At 39.9% G+C, this 18,354-nt stretch overlaps 1 long non-coding RNA gene across 1 annotated transcript in view; it reads right to left on the reverse strand.

The window, feature by feature from the left end:
- LOC134794404 (uncharacterized) overlaps positions 1-12,174 on the reverse strand; it is a 216,811-nt gene extending 204,637 nt beyond the window's left edge. Inside the window, exon 1 of the long non-coding RNA XR_010144667.1 lies at positions 11,965-12,174. This is a non-coding gene — a long non-coding RNA (uncharacterized LOC134794404). The remainder of the gene's footprint in view (positions 1-11,964) is intronic.
- Between the last annotated feature and the right edge of the window lie 6,180 nt (positions 12,175-18,354).

The following is an 18,354-nucleotide window of genomic DNA, read 5'->3' on the forward strand; positions in this document are numbered from 1 at the left end:
CTTCTAATTAACCGACTTCAATTTCATAGAAGGAGGAGGTTCTGTATTCGGTTGTGGCTATTTTTTTTTTTTTTTTTTTCTATGTACGTTCACCGATTACTCCGACATCCGTAGTCCGATTTGAGTAATTCTTTTTTTGTTTGAAAGGAGCTACCTCCGAGTTGGTCCCATTTTAATTTGGTTCTGTTCTGATGATGGGATCCATGAGGAATTGAGGGAACTCCTCAATTTTTAAAGGCACATGCATGGTGTTTTGGGCGTTTTCTTAAGCAACTCGAGCACTTTCTCCCGAAAACCACTAATTTGATGAAGTAGACCTGGTGATGATGATTATTTTGATGATAATGATGATGATTTCTTTAAATGTAAGTATGTTCACCGATTACTCCGGCACCTGTGATCCGATTTGAGTAATTCTTTTTTTGTTTGGAAGAAGTTACCTCCACGGTGTTTCCGTATTATTTTTGGTTCTGGTCTGATGATGGAATCCATGAGGAATTGAGGGAACTCCTCAATTTTTAAAGGCACGTGTTAAGTGATTTCGGGGTTTTCTAAAGTAACTCGAGCATTTGCTTCCGAAAACCACCAATTTGATGTACTGCAACTGTAGCCTTACCACGAGTTTGACATTGACATATTCGCTAACGTCTTATGCATCTAAATGTAACTTTTTATGCATCTCGCTCACACTAAGGTTAGTACGAGTAGTAGTAAGAGCGAGATGCATAGGAAGTAAGTTACACACATGCTAGCGAATATATCAATGTCAAACTCGTGGTAAGCTGGTAAGGCTATTACTGATCGGGGGTTAGGGTTAGGAGTTAAGGGGTCAGAGATTAACGGGTCGGGGAATGGCGGTTGAAGGGTTGCTGGTTCAGGATCGAGGGGTTCCTGGATCAGGGGTTGATGTGCTGTGAGGTTGAGTGATCGGGGGGCTGAGGGATTGGGTCAGTGGTGGGGCGGGCGGATGGATTTAGTTGACAGGAATTATAATTTCCCAGACGGACTCGAGAAAATTCCTGGTTCAGGGTCGAGGGGTTCCTGGATCAGGGGTTGATGCGCTGTGAGGTTGAGTGATCGGGGCGTTGAGGGATTGGGCCAGTGGCGGGGCGGAGGATGGATTTAGTGTAGTAGTGACAGGAATTATAATTTCCCAGACGGACTCGAGAAAATTCCTGATTACATACATATTTATTAAAGTAATAGGTACACGAATTTAGTGTTAAACATGATCTTGTTTTTCATTCATGCGTCGCGCTCTTAACAATGCGTTAAAACTAAAAATGGAAAAATAAAAACTTTTTACAAAAAAAAAGCAAACCGACTTCAAAAAGGATGAAATAAAATTTTATCCTTTTTGAAGTCTATGCGTTACCAACTGATATGTTTGAAGTCGGTGCCAAGCCAAGTAGTAACAATACCAGTCAAAATAATCAGCTTTATGGCTATAAATCCCATCAGAACTGCACTAATAACTATTACAAATGTGTAAGTAATTTTGTCTGCCTCTTTGTCGCCTTTTCAAGGCTAAACAACTGAACCGCTTTAGGTGAAATTTGGCAAGAAGGTAAATTTCTTAAATTGTTTTATATTTTGAAATGTAGTCCTCTGGATAAGGGACGGGAAATTACTCAGTCCCAATCTCACACTTGCGTGCTATAGACTGTTCGAGCATTAGTAAGAAATGCTCTTTAAAAAATACGACGAAAAAAAATGCATTGGATTTCCACTAATGTGCCGACAAACATGGTACAGACTGCGCCAAGAAGGTTTGATCGTGTGTTCTGAGGTGTGTTCTTAAGCCTCCTCCACACTCGTGCGCGAATCGCGGCGCAAAGCCGCGAACGCGAGTGTGGAGTCCTGAACGCAGACCTGCGAAATCGACTCCACACTCGCGTTCGCGGCTTCGCCCGCGATTCACGCGCATAGTCTGGAGGGGGCTTTAGATACAATCGACGTCAAAGATATATTTACACTTTTGCACCTTACTCCTTTGTAATAAGGCGAAAAGTGTAAACATATTTTTAACGTCGACTGTACCTACAGAAAGTACGTTCATTGTCGTCGTGTAAGGCAATCCAACGTAGGTACATCCTTATCGAATCGCACCAAAATCATGGTATGCTTCAAAATTTGGCTTGGCACCGACTTCAAACATATCAGTTGGTAACGCATAGACTTCAAAAAGGATAAAATTTTATTTCATCCTTTTTGAAGTCGGTTTGCTTTTTTTTTGTAAAAAGTTTTTTGTATATCCGTCTTTGTTTTCACGCGTTCATACTTCTCTTGGCATGACTGCCACTTTCAGTCAAAGCATATCCGTCCTTGTAAGTCACGTATATTGCGGGGAGGTGTATCCTCATTTTGGAGTCATTACACGAAATAGTATCACCGTATAAAGTCCCGAGGGAGGAGGGAGCTGCCTGTTTGTTTATGCTCCCATATATATTTTGGTTAATTAAGTTTTTGTGCGGTTTGTGTGTAAGTAGCTTTGAGGGTGATAATTACGTTATGGTTATAGTAATGGGGTAATAAGACTTTGTAAGTGGGATTTATCTATCATAATTGGTGGCTTTTTAGAGGGAGGTTGAGAATGACATAATAATGGCTGTCATTAGATTCTTCTTGGGTAATTTGCTTATGTCCATGGGCGGCGATGACAGCTTTACAGTATGAAATCTTTTGAACAATAGCTATAATTTGCGATTTCTCAATATACTTACTTAACATTATTAAGAACGAAATTAGCGGTCAGGGAGTTATGAGATTTAAAGCGCTGGTGCCCTAGCGGTATGAGCGTGCGACTTTCAATCCGGAGGTCGCGGGTTCAAACCCCGGCTCGTACCAATGAGTTATTCAGAACTTATGTACGAAATATCATTTGATATTTGCCAGTCGCTTTTCGGTGAAGGAAAACATCGTGAGGAAACTGGACTGATCCCAATAAGGCCTAGTTTCCCCTCTGGGTTGGAAGGTCAGATGGCAGTCGCTTTCGTAAAAACTAGTGCCTACGTCAAATCATGGGATTAGTTGTCAAGCGGACCCCAGGCTCTCATGAGCCGTGGCAAAATGCCGGGATAATGCGAGGAAGAAGAAGGAGGACTTATGAGATTTATAAGCTAAATGCTTTTATTTCCGATTACCTTCCTTCACTACCAAGTTTTTTTAAAGATTAATTTCTCCTCTTTTTATGAATTGTAAGTAACCTTTTTTTCAATATCCTTATAACGTAAACATAGCTTTACCTAAACCGTTTATTTCCTTTAACTTTCAAGCGAACGCTTTTCGCCCAAAATCTTCGAGCCATCTGTTCTAATGATTTCCCTCGGATAATTTCCAAGTGTAATTGGCAAAAATTCCTTCACCTACTTACGGAGGAAATTACTGGGTTTCCGGTAACAGATTGGAGATCAAAGACCGTTAATTAAGCCTTAGGACCGTAAATAGCTAAGTAACAACGATATTTACTTGGGACATTTTAATTGAGTGTAACGTGATTGCTCATGGTCTCTTTGAAGATGCAATATTGTGATAAACAACCAGTACGAATCCATTAATTACGATTTTGGGCTAATAGATGAGGGTAGTTTGAGGTTTGGTAAAAGGACTTGGTCTCCCCACACCTATCGGCAAAAAAGCTGTATGTCTACGTAATAAGAGCGAAAAAGACGTTGTCGAATCTAAGGCACCGGCCGATCCAAGCCGAACAACAACTTTTTCGCTCATAGTGCGTAAATACCAAGCTTTTTTCTATTGGCTATCGGTGATTTCGTCATCGATAGGTGTGTGGGAGAACCTTAGGTAAATTATTTTTGAAAAAAAATTTCCTATATTCAATGTAAAAATTGTCTTGTCTTAAGTAGTTCTTATATAATTTTATAGACGACTTTATCTAGTAACAGATAATCCTAAAGATCTCAGTTAAGGGCGATTTATGAGTGATTTTCTCTATGCAATGTTGCAAACATGTGTTTCGATTCAATTTTACCCGTGCAATAATTCACAATGTGATAATAATTTGATAGTTTTTTCGTATCAAATATGTCCGAGAGTTATTACACGACAAAACATTAAACACAGTTTTGTGCGTTCTGTTCTGTCAGATCATCTTAAAAATATTAGTGTCTTTTATCCAAAATACCGTTTATCATCCTTTATGACACGAAAAAAAAATTAACAATGATGCTTGAATATAACAAAGTTTAGCATTCTTCATTAAGTAAACAGAAATTTGGAGTAAGTTACTTGTCAGACTAAATTACGAATTACGGCATTCGTGTGTTTGAAGTTTTAGGAGGACAAAGAACTAATAATCTCATTTTCTAATGACACTCAAAACTTAATTTCGTTTATTTGACCTGTATTTACGACTTAATGCAATAAAATTTCCAAAGGAAGTAATGTTTATTTCTCTTCATGCAGCAAAATATTCGTCACCCTCGCACGAAAAAAGAAAATTTCAAACAATTAGTTTGGTATAGGTACCTATCGCAACATATTGGAAATATTTCTACATACTTATAACAGATTGATAGATATAAGTATGAATGAATATAGAACGAAGTGAGTGATAATCTTACTAGAATGAACAGTGCCCGATTTCCGAAACCCAGAAAAGTTTCCGCGCAAGTCTTCGAACCAGTTTTATGAGATCATACTTTTGCAGAAATCACGCGGCAAAGGAATATTGGAGTTGGCCTCAAAGGCAACCGTTCAACCGAGAAATCCCCTCCAACTAAGTTGCCACTCATAACTAGAATATATGCATATAAGATTCGAATCTGTCTGTATCTAACTGCTCGAGGCATTCGGAATTTTATTAAAACTTTTCCCCTTTGAGATAACTTCTGTTTGATAGAAACCAGGAGCCGCAGAGGGAGGAAAGCCTCCCCAACAATTAATGCCACCATTTACGAAATTTTATTTCATTTGCGAACGCGAACTCTCGTTATTTGATTATTAATAAAATGAGTTTATTTTGTTGCCATTTGCATAATTATCTCATTTTCACTTTCGGCTACTGAATTCGATAAAAGTCCACGACGAAATCTCTTAAAAAGAAATTAAACTTGCGTTTTGCTATGGCTCCGCGTTTTCTGTATTTCCTTTGGAATTTTCGTTACACCATTTGTCAGATTAAATTACCTACCCTGTTACTCTGTTGCTTATTATAATTTACGATGAAATTAACATACTAATAAGTTGGTATCACAAGACAGAAGAATTCAATTTTGGAGTCGTCTCCTGAAAGTTTGTTTAGAAATTGTTGATGTTATTTTTGGGAAAACGCCCGCGAGTAAAGTGTATTTTATCGTTCCTTCTAAAGAAAGATAATACTTAATATTCTAAGTATGTAGAGATATAAATATATATATATATATATTTTTTTTTCATATAACTTACGCTAAAACGGTCGGTGACCAGGCCGAGGTGTCGGATGTTTTCTTTTCTATGACGGGTGATCGGTGATCAGGATCACGTTATGTTTTCTATAGAAAACGAAGTGTAATCGACACTTCGGCCTCGGCTGGGATCCCGACCGTTCTACCGTGAGTCCTTTAATCTGAGTCCTACGGTATGGTGTCGTTTCTAGAGAACGTAACTGGCCTTAATAGCTATAGTATTTGTAAAATAGCGATGAAAAACAATAGCCGTAGGCATATTATATCATAATTCTCGAAACTTAACCTATACATATTAACTCACATTTATAGACGGGTCTAACGCGAATTTTATTCAATTACCTTGATATACCGACGTTTCGACACAGGTTTCACCTATACAATTGATTTCGGTCTTACCACATCTGTGCGCAAGGACATTATTATGTAAAATACCGTACAAAACCTTTATCAAGTCAAATTATTCGCGTATTATTGCAGCTACTGGATTGCAAAGGTATGCCATAAAAGCTTCATTATGTTCATATTTGGATTAGGAGCAGGCACGGCTTTGTTGGAAAACCTAATACGGGACAGTTGGACTGACGTTATGCAATGCCTTAGGCAGACAATAGTTGGGCCTTTTGGTGTACATATAAGTAGATATAAATACATTCCGTTATATCTGGTTCGTATTTATTTGATTTTAAGTACTTACATTTGTGCTTCATGAAAAAGAAAGAAGCAAAGAGGAAGTAGGGGAAACCAAGATCATACTCGTACACGCATGTAAAGGAAAAAGTCAACGTCGTGTCGTATCAGGGTGCGTAGCCAACATGGTAAATGGTTTACGCTCCGTAGCGAAAGAAACGCAACACAGGTATGGTGCCATCTTTTCGAGCGATGGCGCCATACCTTTGGTCTACTCTCGAGTAGATCTGGTGATACTTTTTGACATTAAACAATTTTAACAAATTTAACACAATATCAGTGAAAGAATTGGAGAGAGATCAAAGTCAAATGGCGTTCTAAAAGTTTTAATTATTCGTATCGAAAGTTGACTGTAAATGTACTGACTACATAATTTACTTTGACAATATTCCTCTTCACTTTTAGTACATACATTTCGAGAGTTGTATTAGTACGAGTATCTAACGTCGTAGGCGTATTGAGCTTGCGTCTAAATATCGTATATCTCTCGTACTTCATTAGCTATATTCAAATAGCCTGACTTTGATGTATGATTTGATTAAGATATTGGTTTAAGTATATAAATGTCTAGATTCAAGTCTATAAATCATTCGAACATTACATTATCCATTAGCTGGCTGCAAACAATCATAAATTTGTTGGATACAATTAAGGCCTGATACTAATTCAATAGTTATATTACTGTTTACATTTTGTCCAGAACCTATTTATATATATATATAACTTACTTTTCTCATATATATCTTTTAGTGAAAGCCTTTGTTTTATCTTTTTTGTAAAATACTGTGTCTTTTCTTTAAGAAATAAATATATCTAATGTAATCTATAATGTTGAGTCGAATTTATTGTTAATAGGTACAGAAAAAGTGTAATAATTCGATTAACTACATCTTCTGCCGTAGGTATTACAGGATGTTTTTTTAATTACCGCCAAATTTTTGCCATATGAATATTATTAAAAAGGTTAAACTAAGAAACTTTTACTATGGGACCAACCCCGAAATCGCGAAAACAAATTGGCCCTACCATAGAAAACTTCAACATCTGACTAGCCAAAACGTATGAAACAACCCGTTGTAAATGTAGTTACGTAGTGTTATGTACATTTAGACATTAATCAACTTAAAGCGAATAATAAATGAAAATCACTGAAACTGCTTAAATGATAAAATCTTCTATTATAATACTTAACTATTTTGTAATCGTAAAATTACTAATAACAAATAGAATCGTTTACTTCTATTTACGGGCAACACTGCTGATAACACAGTACATGTACATAAAAAGGCATATCTTAGAAGAAATAATTGTGAGTTAGAATCTTTTGGGTATCGAGATGTAAACAATTCGGACCGGTTGTCGCGGTGTTGTGTGTATTAGACCCGACGGGGCATTTTGCAACAGTGCCACCTGACTGAGACGGGTTGATACAAGGCATAACAGCTAGCGAGTATTTATTTTTTTCTATATGCGTGAAAACGAATAGATGGTAAAAGCTACACGAAGTACCTAATCATTTCTGTATTATAAAATTATGGACAAAATGCTACTTGTTAATCGTTAACCCTTTAAAAAAAACATTTTCTGAGGAAAACTGGTATGGTAAGTACATGCACTAAATATTTAGTTTTAAGTGTAGGTAAATGTAGCAACCAAAAATTATGAGACTAGTTTTAAAGATCTGGATTTGTTATGGATATGATCTGTTAGTGTTAAAAGTGACGTTTCTGGTTGTAGAAATCCAGGTAAAAGTCAAGGTAGGTATAAGTATCAGTAGATATTACTGTTCTCCGATTACGGCCAAAGTATCCTTAAGGGTCAACTGACTTGTCAACTCTTTTTAAACTACATGTTTCTAAGCATTTGATGACCTTTGCTATATTGTGTGACAATGATGCCCGCTGGCTTCTTTCTCTTGGCTCTCGGAGCACGCAAGACAGTACCGGCCGATTATTTAAATAACTAGATAGTTGTAAGACTTGAAATTGTCTCAGCATTTCACAATGTCCGCGACACCTGGCCCTGTCTTAGATTTGTTTTATTTACGTAGAACATAGGGCGGCATAATTTTATATCGATTTCTTTCTGACAATATACAGAGCAGTTGGACAGGACATGAAACCAGCTATTTGAGTTGGCTACCGGGGTAGGCTTGATTAAGTTAGCTGTTGCATAACCTCCGGAATTTTAGTTGAGCATAAGAAATGGTCTGAAAGTAGACGTAATACTAGTATTTCAGTTTGATTTGATTATGTTAGCTACATAATGCTTAAATGACAGTCAAGGCGTCAAGGAACATAATTATTGTATTTATATGTATTAGATCAAATTGTGAACTGGTTGTTTTAAAAAACAATTTTATATTTCACCTTTACTGTACCAAACAAATATTGCGGTTACGTGTTCAGATTCCTTGCGTCGATACCTCAGTGCTGAGGTTCGGGACCCAATAGAACATCAACTTCTCACGAACGCTGTAGTAAACATCATGAGTTTAATTAAAATTGACCCATTTCTAAGCTTTAAAAATGTAATGTGTTCCATATCCACCTAGCATTACAAACCACACGTATATTTGAACATGTCTTGGTATCCACGCTTCGCTTTTACACCTGACCGCAGACGTTACTTAATTGGATTGTCTTGTCAAATTACCTAATGTGGACCTTAGGCAATCATACATTTTCAAATAAATATTTAGAATTGTGTTACTTGTTCATATAAAATACTATCAAATCATATTTCATTCTGTAACCTATAAGGCTTATTGTTATTTTAATATATGAGTACAGTCAGCTGCAATAGTAACGGATGAGACTACGCGTCAAAAATATCTAACATTATGTAATAAGAATTAAAAAAGAGATTAGTCTCCATGCTCAAATTATAAGACGGTTATAGTACAGTCAACGGTAAAAATATGGGTGTACAAATCATCTCAAAAATATGTCCAATAACTCTTATGTCAATGACTTAAGAACTATGGGTCATATTTTTGAGTAAGTTGTCTACACCCATATTTTTACCGTTGACTGTACCTATTTTGCGCGTTGTTCTATCCCCTACCTACCTACTGTTCATCCAGACTTTACATTGCGAGTATTATCAAGAATTTCATATAAAGTTGAGATTTCAAAAGCTCGAATAAGTCTCCTGGTGTTCACGTTAATGCCTCTAACATACCGCAGCGTCACTCGGATTGTCCTGTCGGGCGTCCATTAAACCAATCTCCTACTTCGTTACCGGTAACACGGTACACGGTGGCGATATTGAATCGCATTCACATTTAAATAGGCAGTAAACAGCGCTCCACTTTAATATTATCTGTATGGGACCTTTAGATATAATTAAAATATATAGAGCTGGTAAAACTAGCTAGTGGTTTTTCGCATCGTCTTTTGGCCTGGCCACGACATTGCAGGACTGGCTTCGGCTACGAAAGGTCAAATCGTTGTGTCTCACTCCAACCTGTGGTTGTCGCCTTAGCCGATGCCAGTCGCGCAATGTCGTGACCAGGCCGTTACTGCTTTGCTCCTAGGTTTACTATTAAATAAAGTTCATGGCAATAATTCCGTCTATTTATACGATTAGGTTTTGAACACATTTAGAGATTTTAAATATTTTCAGGCCTGTTATTGTAGGTATATTTTTATGAATTTCCTGCATCAAAATATCCCTCTGGCCCGTTTTTTTACTAGTAGCACTAAATGTGGCTTTATTGATTGCCTTTCATTTTTATTTTCTGTTTTGTAATGATGAAAACAAATAATAAACGTAACCAATGACCAATTTAATAAATTTCAATAAAAAGGTAATCTGTCGTATTTGTTGTTTATTGTAAAATACTTAATAAAAGGGCCAATTTTTATTTTGTTTTATGTAGTTTTTTGGCAGAATTTTGAAATTTGATAAGTTTGTAGGGCACCTCATTCTGGGCAGAATCAATACAAAATCCATGGGACATAAAATACCATAGATTTCCGTAACTCAGAGGAAGATGTTGTAGGATGTACAGAATAGGGAACTCTATAATATCCACCAAATTTTATCGAATACTGACAAAAAAAACACTACAAGAAAATAAAAATCGGACCAAAAGATAAAGCCACAAGAGCTATCATAGTCACAGTTAACACAGCTCTATCATAGCCCCATCATTTAACCAAGCAAGGCGGAATGCTGCCGTAGGTTGTTCACCCGTCTCACCACGCCACATCTGATACCTGATACGCCGGTATCAGACCATCGGCTACCTAATAACTAATGCCTTCGATATTATAATGAGAATGGCTAGTATAGTCACAGTTACTGTTAGCACAGCTCTATTGATATCCCCATCATTTATAGTACGTTGCTTCTGGAAAAAAATATATGGAAAACTTGGCATAATTAATAGAAGACTTTTTGCAATTGGGATATGTACGTTATGGACCGAAGTTATTTTTCATCAACCCTCCCCAACCCTCCCCCCTCTGCGTCACCCTTCCACACCCCCGCAAAGGGCCCGAAACGCGGTTTTTCTAAATTTTTAAGAAAACCGTTCAAGATATAGAAAATGTGTGTAGGAACGAAGTGATCCTTAGTAAATTTGCTATTTATCTCTTATACACACTATAGTGCTATCACTTATAGTTTTTGTGAAATCTGTCACCATATATGCAATTTTTTTAGAATTTACGTTTTTTTTCTTTTGTGAGATAACTTTTCTCAAAATATACTTACGATATCGCCAAATTTTGTTTAATTTAAATAAATAGTTAATATGTTCTTTAAAATGGTGTATTATTTATTATTAAACTCCTTCATTTGACGATGCTATGCCATTTTGAAATTACAGAAACATTTTTAAGCTCACCGAACATCGTTACTATTAACCACTTGACTGTGAAACAGATCGCACGGTCGCATTTTTATAGCTTGCCTCACATTGAAGGTAGCCTATAGAAGTGGTGTGCGCGTGCCTCCGTGAGGGACAAAATATACGCAATGCGACAATATTAAAAACACGTTTTAACATTCCTGACAATATACCAAAAACAATCTACGTAATTCGGGCGGGTTATTTGTTGCCCACCATAACCCATACTAAATTTATGGTGGGGAACAAACAACAAGTGAGACTGTGACAAGGACAAGCAATAGTACCGCTTTCTTGCTACTCCTACTGAAAGTTCTATAAGTGTATCTCGTGGTCATTTGGCCCCTCCCCCGTTTCCTCTCACGCTCCGTGCCTGTCACGCTCTAACAAGTATGTGAGTGCGAAAGGGACGCGCATAGTGATAGGCGAAAAAAATAGAACCGTGCTGCGCCCGCTGACCGTATTTTATACAACACAAACGAGGGTGAACCCACGATTTTTGACCACCACACACATGAAAAGTTCATCATCTTCGCGTTGTTCCCGGCATTTTGCCACGGCTCATGGGAGCCTGGGGTCCGCTGGCAACTAATCCCATGGTTTGACGTAGACACTAGTTTTTACGAAAGCGACTGCCATCTGATCTTCCAACCCAGAGGGGAAACTAGGCCTTACTGGGATTAGTCCGGTTTCCTCACGATGATTTCCTTCACCGAAAAGCGACAACTAACGCGAGGAAGAAGATGTGTGTGGTGATCAAAAATCGTGGGTTCACCCTCGGTTGTGCTGTACCTATAAATTTCGGCCAGGATCCGTTTCATATACAGACAAGTGGTCAATAACGATATTAGCTGACATTGAAAATATTTGAAGGCGATGTATTTTAAAAATGGCATAGCATCGTCAAATGAAGTAAATAGTTTAATAATAAATAACACATACATACATATAATCACGCCTATTTCCCGGAGGAGTAGGCAGAGACCACTGATTTCCACTTGCTACGATCCTGACATACCTCTTTCGCTTCCTTCACTTTCATTATATTCCTCATACACGCTCGCCGGCTTAGGGTGCTCTTGACCTGGCCTTTCTTCAGGATTTCCCCGATCTGATCAGAGAAAATCCGCCGAGGTCTACCCCTTTCAACTCCCACTTCCACTTCTCCCTTATACACCCTCTTTGTTAGCCTTCTTTCACTCATTCTTTCCACATGTCCAAACAATCTCACACCAAACACACTTCTCAGCGCTCTCATTTCCACTGCATTCACTTGGCTCTGATGCCTCTTCTGCCATACCCAACTTTCGCTACCATACATAAGTGTAGGCACCAACACCCCTCTATGAACAGCCAACCGTGCTTTTTGCGACACCTTCTGGCTGCTCATAAAAGCGTTAAGTGCCCCATTCACACTATTTCCAGCATTCACTCTCCTTTCAATGTCTTTATCATGCTTACCGTCCCTAGTGAACAAGGTTCCCAGATACACAAACTCTTTCAATAAATCATACCCATTTTAAATAACATACTCGTATTAACTATTTACTTAAATAAAAAAAAACCGGTCAAGTGCGAGTCGAACTCGCGTTCCAAGTGTTCCGTATATAAGTCCGACTCACGCTTGACTGCACATTTCTAATAGGTTTTCCTATTATCTATAGGTAAAGTACTATTTTGTGTATTTTTTTCAAAATTTTAGGCCCAGTAGTTTCAGAGATTAAGGGGGGGGGGAGAGGAATGGTCGGACAGACAGACAGACGCACGAGTGATCTTATAAGGGTTCCGTTTTTTCCTTTTAAGGTACGGAACCCTAAAAACGTGGATGATATCGTAAGTGTTATTTGAGAAAAGTCATTAGAAGAAAAAAAAACACTGAAAATGCTAAAAATAGCATCTTCCGTGACGTATTGCGCAAAAACTATAAGTGATAGCACTATAGTGTGTATAAGAGATAAATAGAAAATTTAATAAGGATCACTTCGTTCCTACACCCTTTTTCTGTATCTTGAACGGTTTTCTTAAAAATTGAAAAAAACTAGGTTTTGAACCCTTTGCGGGGGTGTGGGGGGGTGACGCAGAGGGGGGAGGGGAGGGGAGGGTTGATGAAAAATAACTTCTGTCGACAACGTACATATCCCAATTAAAAAAAGTCTTCTATTAATTATGCCATAATTTTAGCTAATTTCACTGAACTATTAACCAAGCAAGGCGGAATGCTGCCGTAGGTTGTTCACCCGTCTCACCACGCCACATCTGATACCTGATACGCCGGTATCAGACCATCGGCTACCTAATAACTAATGCCTTCGATATTATAATGAGAATGGCTAGTATAGTCACAGTTACTGTTAACACAGCTCTATGCATATCCCCATCATTTAACCAAGCAAGGCGGAATGCTGCCGTAGGTTGTTCACCCGTCTCACCACGCCACATCTGATACCTGATACGCCGGTATCAGACCATCGGCTACCTAATAACTAATGCCTTCGATATTATAATGAGAATGGCTAGTATAGTCACAGTTACTGTTAACACAGCTCTATTGATATCCCCATCATTTAACCAAGCAAGGCGGAATGCTGCCGTAGGTTGTTCACCCGTCTCACCACGCCACATCTGATACCTGATACGCCGGTATCAGACCATCGGCTACCTAATAACTAATGCCTTCGATATTATAATGAGAATGGCTAGTATAGTCACAGTTACTGTTAACACAGCTCTATTGATATCCCCATCATTTAACCAAGCAAGGCGGAATGCTGCCGTAGGTTGTTCACCCGTCTCACCACGCCACATCTGATACCTGATACGCCGGTATCAGACCATCGGCTACCTAATAACTAATGCCTTCGATATTATAATGAGAATGGCTAGTATAGTCACAGTTTCTGTTAGCACAGCTCTATTGATATCCCCATCATTTAACCAAGCAAGGCGGAATGCTGCCGTAGGTTGTTCACCCGTCTCACCACGCCACATCTGATACCTGATACGCCGGTATCAGACCATCGGCTACCTAATAACTAATGCCTTCGATATTATAATGAGAATGGCTAGTATAGTCACAGTTACTGTTAACACAGCTCTATTGATATCCCCATCATTTAACCAAGCAAGGCGGAATGCTGCCGTAGGTTGTTCACCCGTCTCACCACGCCACATCTGATACCTGATACGCCGGTATCAGACCATCGGCTACCTAATAACTAATGCCTTCGATATTATAATGAGAATGGCTAGTATAGTCACAGTTACTGTTAACACAGCTCTATGCATATCCCCATCATTTAACCAAGCAAGGCGGAATGCTGCCGTCGGTTGTTCACCCGTCTCACCACGCCACATCTGATACCTGATACGCCGGTATCAGACCATCGGCTACCTAATAACTAATGCCTTCGATATTATAATGAGAATGGCTAGTATAGTCACAGTTACTGTTAGCACAGCTCTATTGATATCCCCATCATTTAACCAAGCAAGGCGGAATGCTGCCGTAGGTTGTTCACCCGTCTCACCACGCCACATCTGATACCTGATACGCCGGTATCAGACCATCGGCTACCTAATAACTAATGCCTTCGATATTATAATGAGAATGGCTAGTATAGTCACAGTTACTGTTAACACAGCTCTATGCATATCCCCATCATTTAACCAAGCAAGGCGGAATGCTGCCGTCGGTTGTTCACCCGTCTCACCACGCCACATCTGATACCTGATACGCCGGTATCAGACCATCGGCTACCTAATAACTAATGCCTTCGATATTATAATGAGAATGGCTAGTATAGTCACAGTTACTGTTAACACAGCTCTATGCATATCCCCATCATTTAACCAAGCAAGGCGGAATGCTGCCGTAGGTTGTTCACCCGTCTCACCACGCCACATCTGATACCTGATACGCCGGTATCAGACCATCGGCTACCTAATAACTAATGCCTTCGATATTATAATGAGAATGGCTAGTATAGTCACAGTTACTGTTAACACAGCTCTATGCATATCCCCATCATTTAACCAAGCAAGGCGGAATGCTGCCGTCGGTTGTTCACCCGTCTCACCACGCCACATCTGATACCTGATACGCCGGTATCAGACCATCGGCTACCTAATAACTAATGCCTTCGATATTATAATGAGAATGGCTAGTATAGTCACAGTTACTGTTAGCACAGCTCTATTGATATCCCCATCATTTAACCAAGCAAGGCGGAATGCTGCCGTAGGTTGTTCACCCGTCTCACCACGCCACATCTGATACCTGATACGCCGGTATCAGACCATCGGCTACCTAATAACTAATGCCTTCGATATTATAATGAGAATGGCTAGTATAGTCACAGTTACTGTTAACACAGCTCTATGCATATCCCCATAATTTAACCAAGCAAGGCGGAATGCTGCCGTAGGTTGTTCACCCGTCTCACCACGCCACATCTGATACCTGATACGCCGGTATCAGACCATCGGCTACCTAATAACTAATGCCTTCGATATTATAATGAGAATGGCTAGTATAGTCACAGTTACTGTTAACACAGCTCTATCATATCCCCATCATTTAACCAAGCAAGGCGGAATGCTGCCGTAGGTTGTTCACCCGTCTCACCACGCCACATCTGATACCTGATACGCCGGTATCAGACCATCGGCTACCTAATAACTAATGCCTTCGATATTATAATGAGAATGGCTAGTATAGTCACAGTTACTGTTAGCACAGCTCTATCATATCCCCATCATTTAACCAAGCAAGGCGGAATGCTGCCGTAGGTTGTTCACCCGTCTCACCACGCCACATCTGATACCTGATACGCCGGTATCAGACCATCGGCTACCTAATAACTAATGCCTTCGATATTATAATGAGAATGGCTAGTATAGTCACAGTTACTGTTAACACAGCTCTATCATATCCCCATCATTTAACCAAGCAAGGCGGAATGCTGCCGTAGGTTGTTCACCCGTCTCACCACGCCACATCTGATACCTGATACGCCGGTATCAGACCATCGGCTACCTAATAACTAATGCCTTCGATATTATAATGAGAATGGCTAGTATAGTCACAGTTACTGTTAACACAGCTCTATCATATCCCCATCATTTAACCAAGCAAGGCGGAATGCTGCCGTCGGTTGTTCACCCGTCTCACCACGCCACATCTGATACCTGATACGCCGGTATCAGACCATCGGCTACCTAATAACTAATGCCTTCGATATTATAATGAGAATGGCTAGTATAGTCACAGTTACTGTTAGCACAGCTCTATTGATATCCCCATCATTTAACCAAGCAAGGCGGAATGCTGCCGTCGGTTGTTCACCCGTCTGACCACGCCACATCTGATACCTGATACGCCGGTATCAGACCATCGGCTACCTAATAACTAATGCCTTCGATATTATAATGAGAATGGCTAGTATAGTCACAGTTACTGTTAACACAGCTCTATCATATCCCCATCATTTAACCAAGCAAGGCGGAATGCTGCCGTAGGTTGTTCACCCGTCTCACCACGCCACATCTGATACCTGATACGCCGGTATCAGACCATCGGCTACCTAATAACTAATGCCTTCGATATTATAATGAGAATGGCTAGTATAGTCACAGTTACTGTTAACACAGCTCTATCATATCCCCATCATTTAACCAAGCAAGGCGGAATGCTGCCGTCGGTTGTTCACCCGTCTCACCACGCCACATCTGATACCTGATACGCCGGTATCAGACCATCGGCTACCTAATAACTAATGCCTTCGATATTATAATGAGAATGGCTAGTATAGTCACAGTTACTGTTAGCACAGCTCTATTGATATCCCCATCATTTAACCAAGCAAGGCGGAATGCTGCCGTCGGTTGTTCACCCGTCTGACCACGCCACATCTGATACCTGATACGCCGGTATCAGACCATCGGCTACCTAATAACTAATGCCTTCGATATTATAATGAGAATGGCTAGTATAGTCACAGTTACTGTTAACACAGCTCTATCATATCCCCATCATTTAACCAAGCAAGGCGGAATGCTGCCGTAGGTTGTTCACCCGTCTCACCACGCCACATCTGATACCTGATACGCCGGTATCAGACCATCGGCTACCTAATAACTAATGCCTTCGATATTATAATGAGAATGGCTAGTATAGTCACAGTTACTGTTAGCACAGCTCTATGCATATCCCCATCATTTAACCAAGCAAGGCGGAATGCTGCCGTAGGTTGTTCACCCGTCTCACCACGCCACATCTGATACCTGATACGCCGGTATCAGACCATCGGCTACCTAATAACTAATGCCTTCGATATTATAATGAGAATGGCTAGTATAGTCACAGTTACTGTTAGCACAGCTCTATGCATATCCCCATCATTTAACCAAGCAAGGCGGAATGCTGCCGTAGGTTGTTCACCCGTCTCACCACGCCACATCTGATACCTGATACGCCGGTATCAGACCATCGGCTACCTAATAACTAATGCCTTCGATATTATAATGAGAATGGCTAGTATAGTCACAGTTACTGTTAACACAGCTCTATTGATATCCCCATCATTTAACCAAGCAAGGCGGAATGCTGCCGTAGGTTGTTCACCCGTCTCACCACGCCACATCTGATACCTGATACGCCGGTATCAGACCATCGGCTACCTAATAACCAATGCCTTCGATATTATAATGAGAATGGCTAGTATAGTCACAGTTACTGTTAACACAGCTCTATGCATATCCCCATCATTTAACCAAGCAAGGCGGAATGCTGCCGTAGGTTGTTCACCCGTCTCACCACGCCACATCTGATACCTGATACGCCGGTATCAGACCATCGGCTACCTAATAACTGATGCCTTCGATATTATAATGAGAATGGCTAGTATAGTCACAGTTACTGTTAGCACAGCTCTATTGATATCCCCATCATTTAACCAAGCAAGGCGGAATGCTGCCGTAGGTTGTTCACCCGTCTCACCACGCCACATCTGATACCTGATACGCCGGTATCAGACCATCGGCTACCTAATAACTAATGCCTTCGATATTATAATGAGAATGGCTAGTATAGTCACAGTTACTGTTAACACAGCTCTATTGATATCCCCATCATTTAACCAAGCAAGGCGGAATGCTGCCGTAGGTTGTTCACCCGTCTGACCACGCCACATCTGATACCTGATACGCCGGTATCAGACCATCGGCTACCTAATAACTAATGCCTTCGATATTATAATGAGAATGGCTAGTATAGTCACAGTTACTGTTAACACAGCTCTATTGATATCCCCATCATTTAACCAAGCAAGGCGGAATGCTGCCGTAGGTTGTTCACCCGTCTCACCACGCCACATCTGATACCTGATACGCCGGTATCAGACCATC

This window comes from Cydia splendana, chromosome 10 (genome assembly GCF_910591565.1).
Source record: "Cydia splendana chromosome 10, ilCydSple1.2, whole genome shotgun sequence".
Classification (NCBI taxonomy): Eukaryota; Metazoa; Arthropoda; class Insecta; order Lepidoptera; family Tortricidae; genus Cydia; species Cydia splendana.